At 45.9% G+C, this 8,831-nt stretch overlaps 1 protein-coding gene across 3 annotated transcripts in view; it reads right to left on the reverse strand.

The window, feature by feature from the left end:
• Stat3 (signal transducer and activator of transcription 3) overlaps positions 1-8,590 on the reverse strand; it is a 53,443-nt gene extending 44,853 nt beyond the window's left edge. For 2 of the 3 annotated variants that reach the window (XM_031350742.1, XM_031350743.1), the window contains exon 1: positions 8,301-8,584. The gene's annotated coding sequence lies outside the window, so the exon portion shown is untranslated. Of the gene's footprint in view, positions 1-8,300 lie in introns of all 3 variants that reach the window. The other variant, XM_031350741.1, reaches the window with a different exon arrangement.
• Between the last annotated feature and the right edge of the window lie 241 nt (positions 8,591-8,831).

Genomic DNA, 8,831 nt, shown 5'->3' on the forward strand with positions numbered 1-8,831 from the left:
GTAAAGGTGGGAGGTGAGCCCAACGGATTCTGGGAATATGGTGGCTGTTGCCCTGGCAACAGGTCTGTTGCCATGCATCACCACAGGCTTTGGATGTCCTGATGCTAACAGAATCTCCCAATGACTCCATGACCCTGAGGCTCTTGAAATCGTCCCACACCCAGGACACTCCCCATTGCAGTGCCCTATGCAGAGCCTGCCCTGATGAATAAAGTCACACTGGATTTTTTTCACATGTAGTTAGGAATGAGTATTAAGGAGACTGAGGCAGGGGAATATAAGAGTTCTTTGGGCTAGACAGTGAAACCTGTTAAAACAAAATACATACACACACATACACATTTATATGCACACACATACACTTACATACACACAGGCTACAGAGCTCTTTAATTATCTCACCCCCTCTTATGCATGAGTTTATTTTGATTAATGTTAAGAAGTTTGTTTTTCCTAAACATTTTGACAGAAAGAAGACCACAACAAAACTGATTTTGCCAGGGGAAGTCAGCCTTACATTAAATATTTATTGTGTTCAAACCACAAGTAGGAAAAAATTCAAAGGCTAACTATTTTAATGATAACTCACACTGTTTGGCTTACGGGAAAGGTAATTACACAGCTTGCATTTGGGTTTTGAGGTTTTTAGGACTTTTGTGGGGGTGGGGGGGGAGACAAAGGAATAGTCTAATGCATTTAGATTCTGCCAGGAAAAAAAAAAAAAGAGCTCGCTAAAAGCAAAACAAATTTAGCATAGATATGATGTGGGAAAACTTGCTAGTAAGCTTCCACCTAAGCAGGTGCAGAGTCCAGACTCAAAGCTCAGCCTCTCATACTGAGAATGAGAGGTTGGGACACCGCAAACTAATAAAATCAATCAGCCGTCGGGAACCGTCAGGAAAGCAGACGGCTACACAGACGAGACGGGCAGGGCTTGCCTTTCCTAATCCCAAGCAGTTTTCAGAAATGGCGTCTACAAAAACTACCCAAACATCCCCCTAATAAATTGCACCCCTCCTCCACAATAGGGAAGCCATTATTTACAAGTTTTACTTTCTCTTTCAAGTTTGGCTGGCTTCCTCCTGCTCCACATGGGCCCATTGGGTTGGATAGGTTGCAGGTTTACTCCTGTGTTCTCCAACCCAAACTTAAAAGAGGTGAATAATAAGTTTGACTCATATGAGCTAAGTTGTTCTAATCTGTGAGGCTATTCTGAACACTTGTTAGACTCCAAAGAAAAGTTACAGTGACAGAAAAATAAAGCTTTCTTTTTTGTTGTTGTTGTATTTTGTTTTTCTAGACAGGGTTTCTCTGTATAACCTTGGCTATCCTGGAACTCACTCTGTAGACCAGGCTCTAACCTGCCTGCCTCTGCCTCCCAAGTGCTGGGATTAAAGGTGTGCACCACCATTGCCCGGCAAAAAGCTTTACATATCCAGTGAAGGATATCTATAAACATCTGCACATCCATACATGCCCTCACACATGCTGTACACACACACATGCACAGATGTGAAGCGAGACATTATCAGCTGCATAGGACACAGCAAAGCAACGTCCAGCATCATGTGGGTCATTCAAGGGTGTCATCCAACATCCAAGCCATCTGGATCTCTCCTTTCTTCCTCTCTCTCCCTCGGAGAAAACCAAATTCTGCACTAACTAAATAAGGTGGCTCCTGCCTGTACTTCCAGCTACTCAGGAGCCTGAAGAGGGATCCTCAGATATTTCTAAAATATGAATGTAAAAGAAAAATTTTAAAGCTGATGTTTTTCCTCACCTAATTCAAAACAGAACTCCTCCTGTTAGCTTCTTCCTAAGAAAGATTCAACCCTAACCACTCCTCTACCCTTCAACTGTTCAACAGTATCTGTCCCTTGTCTTTTTGATATGGACCAGTGTGTGGTAGCACGCACCAGAAGCAGGCAGATCTTTGTTCTGTGAGTTTGATGCCAACTTGGTTTATAGAGTGAGTTTCAGGCCTGCCACCACCAGAGCTACATACTGGGACCCTGTCTCTGTCTCTCTCATTCACACACATAGCCACACACACACACACACACAATGTGTCTGTGTATGTAAAAGTGTATGTGGTACTAGAGACTGAATCTAAAGCTCTGTTCACATTAGGAATATGATCTACCACTGTTACATCTCTGGTCCCTTTTCAAAAATCTGAGACAGAACCTGAGCAAGTTCCAGGCTGGTCTCAAACACCTAGTCTTCCTGCCTCAGCCTTCAGCATCGCTGGGATTTATGGGCGTGAACCACCTATCATATTCTCTCTGCTTCTCTTTTAAAAAATCATTTGGCTCAGCAGTTAAGAGCACTGACTGCTCTTCCAGAGGTCCTGAGTTCAATTCTCAGCAACCACATGGTGGCTCACAACCATCTGTAATGGGATCCAATGCCCTCTTCTGGTATGTCTGAAGACAGCTACAGTGTACTAATCATATATTTAAAATAAAGAAATAAAATCTTTAAAAAACAGTTCTCACCTTCCACCACATGGGTTCCAGGAACCAAACTCTGGTGGTCAGGCTTGGTGGCAAGCACCCTGACCCACTGAGCCATGCCACCAGCAACCCCCACCACCCCCACCCATGTCTCAAGACAGCGTCTCACATAGCCCAGACTGGCCTCCTACTCCCAATGTAGTAGTCCATGGTGATGTGAAACTTGTGATCTTCTGTCTCCACCCCACATGAGCTGGGGTTTTACAGGAGTGTGCCGCTACATCTGGGTTTGTGTAGTCCTAGGGATGGAAGCCATGGCTTCATACACACTAGAGAAGCACTCTACCAACTCGGCCACGCTCCCAGCCTGTAGCTGTACTTCTTAGAACATGAAAAACTCTAAGGGGCTATTACTGAGTGGTGATCACCTTTCAATGTGCTGACTACTAAAATCAATGGAGGGGATTGCAGGTCTTTGAAGCAGCAAAGAGGCTTGCCATGAGAGCCTCTACGTAACAAGAATGGACAGTTTGCCATGTCTAGATCTTTATATGAGAGCCTCCGTCTTCTGTCACCATGTAAATCCCCAGTCCCTACTCACTTAGCTTCCCCTATAAGTCAAAATCTCCCAATTACTCTTTCTTTCCTTCAGGTCACTAATGGTGCCATGAATCATAACTTGTCCAACTTTGTAGCCAGAGAAAGAGACTGCAGATTTCAAAATAATAGCACTTGAATGTTAGCTACGTGCTAGGCACTATGCAAAATTTCTTATGATGTAACAAATGATCTCACTCGGTCTTCACAACTACCCTGTGAGTGGGCCTAGTAGGCAGTTTGTGGACAAAGAAATTGAAACTCACCAGAAATTAAACTAACCAGCCTTAAGGACAAAGAGGTGTTGTATCTAAAAATTCAAACCCAAGGCCTCACAGCGCTGCTTTAAAATGCCATTGCGTCTGTCCATATACCACAAAACCCTCAAGCACATTTACCCAAGCAATAGTTACCTTAGGAGAGCTCAGAATGTGTTTCTAAACTGACACATTTAAAAGGTCAAAGGTCAAGTCAATTGTTCAGTGGTTAGTAAAGTCATTTATTACCACAAATAGAGCTGGCAAGATGGAAAGCCGAGGTCTAAACATTATCTTCTTATGGGGGTAGATTTGCCTTCCATATTATTTTGTTGAGCTGTTAAAATGATTTTCAATAAATAGATCCAAGATAAACTGGTAAGCTAAAGAGTGTCTGGGGAAACACACGTTGAACTATTAACAGGTTTACAGGGAAAACAGGTTTAGCTTTTTAACATAGTTCTAGTGACTTAAGAACAGAAGAGAAGGCATAAAAGATGTGGCTCTGTGGCCTTCCTGTTTCCTTCTCCTCAATTAAGAGCTTCCACTTTTAGCCCCGAACCCCCTATGCTGTTTTAAGCTCAGCACATCCACACCCCCTCCACCTTGAATGAACTGTACAGGCTCCGCAAGAATTCCTAATCCTATAGGTGCTCCGCTGTTCCCGGAAACTAGCCCCCTGTAGCCTCTCCCCCCTGGATAGAATGAACCTTTTTCCTTGGACCTTTTCCTAAGACCTTAAATAATACTCAGGGCTCTTGCTGTGGGCCAGCACGCTGTAAACATTTCACTTGCATCATCTTAATGAATTTTTTTTGTTCTGCTTCATTTTGAGTTAGGGTCTCCCTGCATAGCTTAAGCTGTAGGCATGTGTCTGTAGGCATGTGTCAATAGGCCTGTCTCTCATCTTTTTTTTTTTTCCTTTTTAAAATTCAGGTAAGAAAACTGAAGCTCAGCCAGGCAATGGTGGCACATGCCTTTGATCCCAGCACTTGGGAGGCAGAAGCAGGTGGATCTCTGTGAGTTGGAGGCCAGCCTGGTCTACACAGAAATCCTGTCTCAAAAAAACAAATGGATTTTGGGGGGGTGGGGGTAGGGCGGACGGGCAAGACTGAGGCTTAGATTCTGACCAGCAAGCAGCCAATCCAGGATCCAATCCCAGATTTCTCTGCCTCTGTAGCCTCAGTCTGGAGTCACTCACTCTTCTGCCTTAAGTGAACACTACAACAGTACGTGCTCTGGTTCCCACTGCTCCCACAGTTCCATGAAAACTGGGGTGAGATTTTGAATACTCATTCTCCTTGGAATCCTGCCCAGCTTTTACTCTCTGCTGCTGTTGTTCTGTTCTGGTTTGGTTTCTTAACATGGGGTTCTCTATATAGCCCAGCTGGCCTGGAACTCAATTTGTACACCAGGCTTCCCTCAAACTTACAGCAATCCTCCTGCCTCTGTGGAAGTGTTTTTTTGTTTTGTTTTGTTTTTTCTTGAAACAGGGTTTTGCTATGTAGCCTCCAACTACCTATGCAGAACACTTGGCCTTAAATTGGTACTGGGCCTCCAGCCTGGGTCTCCCAAATCCTTGAATTACAAGCATGTACCATCAGACGTGGATCTGCCTAGCCTTTTTTGGTTTTTGTTTTTGAGACAGGGTCTTATTATCTACTCAAAGCAGACTTGGAATTCACTAGGTAGCCCAGGCTAGCTTCAGCCATTTTCTTGTCTCAGTTCTTAGCTAGCCACATGCTAAAATTGCAGACATGAGACATCCACAGCTAGCTTCAGTTAGTGTGTTGTTTCTGTTTTAAGCCAGGGTCTCAGCTGGCCTGGAACTCGATTTGTAGACCAGTTGGCCCTTAGTTCTTAGAGATCCACTGCCTCTGCCTTCCATGTGCTGGAATTAAGGGCATGCACCACCAGCACCGCTCATCTGTCTAGCATGCGTGTGTGCACGCGTACATGTGTGTGTGTTTGCTAAGCTGAATAAAGTTATACCAAACATAACATAAAAAATGAGAACTATAGTAGAAATTCATTCTTCCAAATTATTTCCAAGAATTTGCCACCAAATACAATCTGGTAATCCCAGCTATCTGCGCCACAGCAAGCCATGGCTCCCAGCAACAAGCAGAGCATTCTTTCCACCACCAAAGACAGCAAGGCAATGCCATCCTACACTGTCTCCCTGAGGCCAGTCCACAGCATCAGGAGCCCTTCGAGATTTAGGGCTACCCTTCAAGGGCTCTTTAGATGAGTTTTGTTTTTTGTTTTTTTTTTTTTTTAAGACTCAAATGTTTGGCTAGAACTTTAAAATCTGAATGACATAAAATGCGTTCCGTGGTAGAGTACTTGCTTAGCAAGATAGGTTGCATCCCCAGAAAGGGAGAAAAGGAAAGTGAAAGGGAGGGAAAGTGAGAGGGAAAGAAGGAAGCAGGGAGGGACAGAGGGACAGGTGTAAGGAAGGCATTGCTCTCTTTACTAACATCAACCTGGAGTTGCACACCACCACCATCTCTTAGAAAACATCAGCTAAAAGGCTGCTGGGCTTGGCCATCAAGAACGGTGCTCACTAGCTCTGCCCTTCTCCCGTGTGGAAGTCAAGACAAAAGAAAAAGGAACTTTGTGCAGACAGAAACGACCACTGGCCACAAGGCTCTCTGGCTGAAATGTCATTGAGGTCACAGCTACCCTTCAGCTAAAATTTGCCTAAACATCTCCACTAATAAATAGCAGGAGTTTGACAGTAAATTATGCTAACAAGAAAGGAGAGAGAGAGAGAGAGAGAGAGAGAGAGAGAGAACACCAATTACCTCCCAGGTGAGACACATAAGGGTTACTTAGCCAGTCTGTCTCTCTGTCTCTCTGTCTCTCTGTCTCCCTCTCCCTCCCTCTCTCCCTCCCTCTCTCCCTCTCTCTCTCTCTCTCTCTCTCTCTCTCTCTTGCTCACTCGCTCGCTCTGAGTCTTTCAGCTGGCTGCCAGTGTTTCACTATCCAGAGTTTCTGACACTTCTCAACAGGGGACATACTCACTCTAAATTGAAACTGAATATTTAAGCATGGACCAAGAAATAAGTAAAAGGCACAGGTTTCACCACTGTGACACAATGCCTTAAAGCAAGTGTCTAGGCCTTTTGGCCTCAATTTCCTTATCTACAAAATGAGGTTAAGATTCTGTGAACCACCTGCCTCCCAGCCCCTTTGAAGGGCCCCATGATTGAGGATTATTTCTAAGTGGTTATTTGTCCCCGATGAACTACAGACAAAAATAAAAGATTCATGAATCTGCTAATGGCTCTTTGTGGTGAGTGTGCTAACACTAGGATCAAACACTCCAACTTTTTCATTATTATTATTCCAGGTTTTCTACCCAGTGGTTCTTCCTAAAAGCCCTGGGTTTGATTCCCAGGACCCACGTGGTGATTCACAACCGTCTGTAACTAGTTCCAGAGGGTCTAATGTCCTCTTCTGGCCTCCTAGGGCACTGGACACACACTGGCACAGACAAACATGCAGGCAAAACACTCATACACATAGAATAAAGATAAATAAAATAAAAGACCCTGCTAGTGTTCTGGTCTGGCACATGCAATAATGAAACAAAACATGTTTTCTCGAGGAACAGAGACATTTAAAAAAAAAAAAAAAAAAAAAAAAAAAAAAAAAAAAAAAACAAAAAAAAAAAAAAACCAAACAAACAAACAAAAAAAACCCGGCTGGCTCAAGGCCTAACAGTCTAACTCCATATATAAAAAAGTGGAGGTGATTTATTGCTTTAATATATTCAAGTCCATGCTTTACCTGCACTGACAGCCCAACGTTTACAATGCATACACAAATAAGCACTTTAGTGTAGTAAAGGGCAGGTATAAACTACACACACTTTGAATAGTAAAAATGAGTAACCACTGACTGTATCAATACACCCATCAATTGATACAACAGAGTGATGTGGGCCAGGTATGAAAAAAGTAACTTGAGCAGCAGTCTGGATTTTGCCAGCTTACCAATTTATAGCCACACACCCCCAACAGGTAAAGTTTACACACAGAACTCAGTCAAGGCCAGCCTGTCTTTGTTTCCCTAGCTTCTGCATTTACCCAAGAGCTTGGCTCTGAGACAGAAAACTCCCACTCGTGATTGGCTCACCCTGGCCTATGCAATTAAGCAACACCACAATCCAGTAAATGCAATGGCTCAATTATTTATCGTCTTGTCGAGTTTACCAGGTGTTTATGAAAGAACAATGTCAAAGAAGAAAAAGGGTTGTTGCTCTTTAGAGCTGGTTTGGCCAGGGATTTATTTTGAATTGAAAAAAAAAAAAATGTTCTCAACAAGGTGAGAGAAAGAATAGCTTAACACAGAGATGGGAGAAAATTTAGAAAGAACACAAGTTTGTCAATTTCCTATAGGAAATCTGATTCTTAAGAAAAAAAAATCTAGCCAGCCCAAGAGGCTTGGGGTGGGGGCAGGGGGAGGGACACAACAGTTCCCACCTCCTAAGTGGGTACAGCTGGCTACAGAAGGAACAGGAGCAAAGCAAAAGAAAGCACTGACCCGCCAGGCCCAGCACGGGCGCAGGAAGGAGCCTCTTCCTAACTCCCCCACCCCAATGATCTCCACCTGAGTTGACAGTGGCTCTGGTGGCCCGAAAGTCCCTAGCCTCCGGGAGCAGTCACTGGAGGGCCGCTTCTGTCACTTCTGTTACCCTCAGCCTAGAATGCCCTCCCCCACGGTCCTACATCCCCAGAACTCCCCACTCTCCCTCCGCGTCTCCCCCACGAAACTTAGAGCGTCCCTTCCCTTCCCAGGCTGGTTCCTGTCATCCGGAGAGCAGTGCCGCCGGGGCGACCCTCCCGTGTCTCTCCTCCTATCCTCCCGTCCCCACGTAAGTGTCCATTCTCAGCCCTAAGCACCCCCAGAGCTGCCACCGCGCGACGCCCCATGGGGTCCCCCGTGCCGTCGGGGAGGCGGCCCCACCCTGCACCCCCTTCACCTGTCTCCGGGGCTGAGGCCCGACTGGCAGGCCTGCGCTGGCTCCAGGCGCGAGCTGCTGAGCTCCCGAGGGCCGCCTGGCCTCTCCTAGCCGACGCGTCAGGCGACACCGAGCGGGGTTGTACTTCAGCGATCCGGTTAGGGCTCGTTCCCTCCGCCGCGACGTCGGAACCCTAGGCTCCCCCTCCCTGTCTACACTGCAGCTCCGGAAACCGCTGAATTACAGCCCCTCCAGCCAATCCCCACCCAGCTGCCACCGGCCAAGACACGCCTCCATGCATAATTAAAGAATGGCCAGCTGGCTGGGCCACCCTGAGGCCTCTGGGCGAGCGCTGTACTTCCGAAGCCCCGCCCACTAACCAATGAGAAACGCCTCTAGGAGAGAAGGAGGGGTCCAGAACTTTGGGCACGCCTCCCTAAGTCGGCTGTTCCGAGAGCTTTGTGCTCCTCCCACCGCGGCCAAGGGAAGCGCAGAGGCCCAGCTTACAAAAAAAGCCCGGAGGGAGGGAGGAGACATTAGCGGAATGTCCTG

This window comes from Mastomys coucha, unplaced genomic scaffold, assembly GCF_008632895.1.
Source record: "Mastomys coucha isolate ucsf_1 unplaced genomic scaffold, UCSF_Mcou_1 pScaffold5, whole genome shotgun sequence".
Taxonomy (NCBI): domain Eukaryota; kingdom Metazoa; phylum Chordata; class Mammalia; order Rodentia; family Muridae; genus Mastomys; species Mastomys coucha.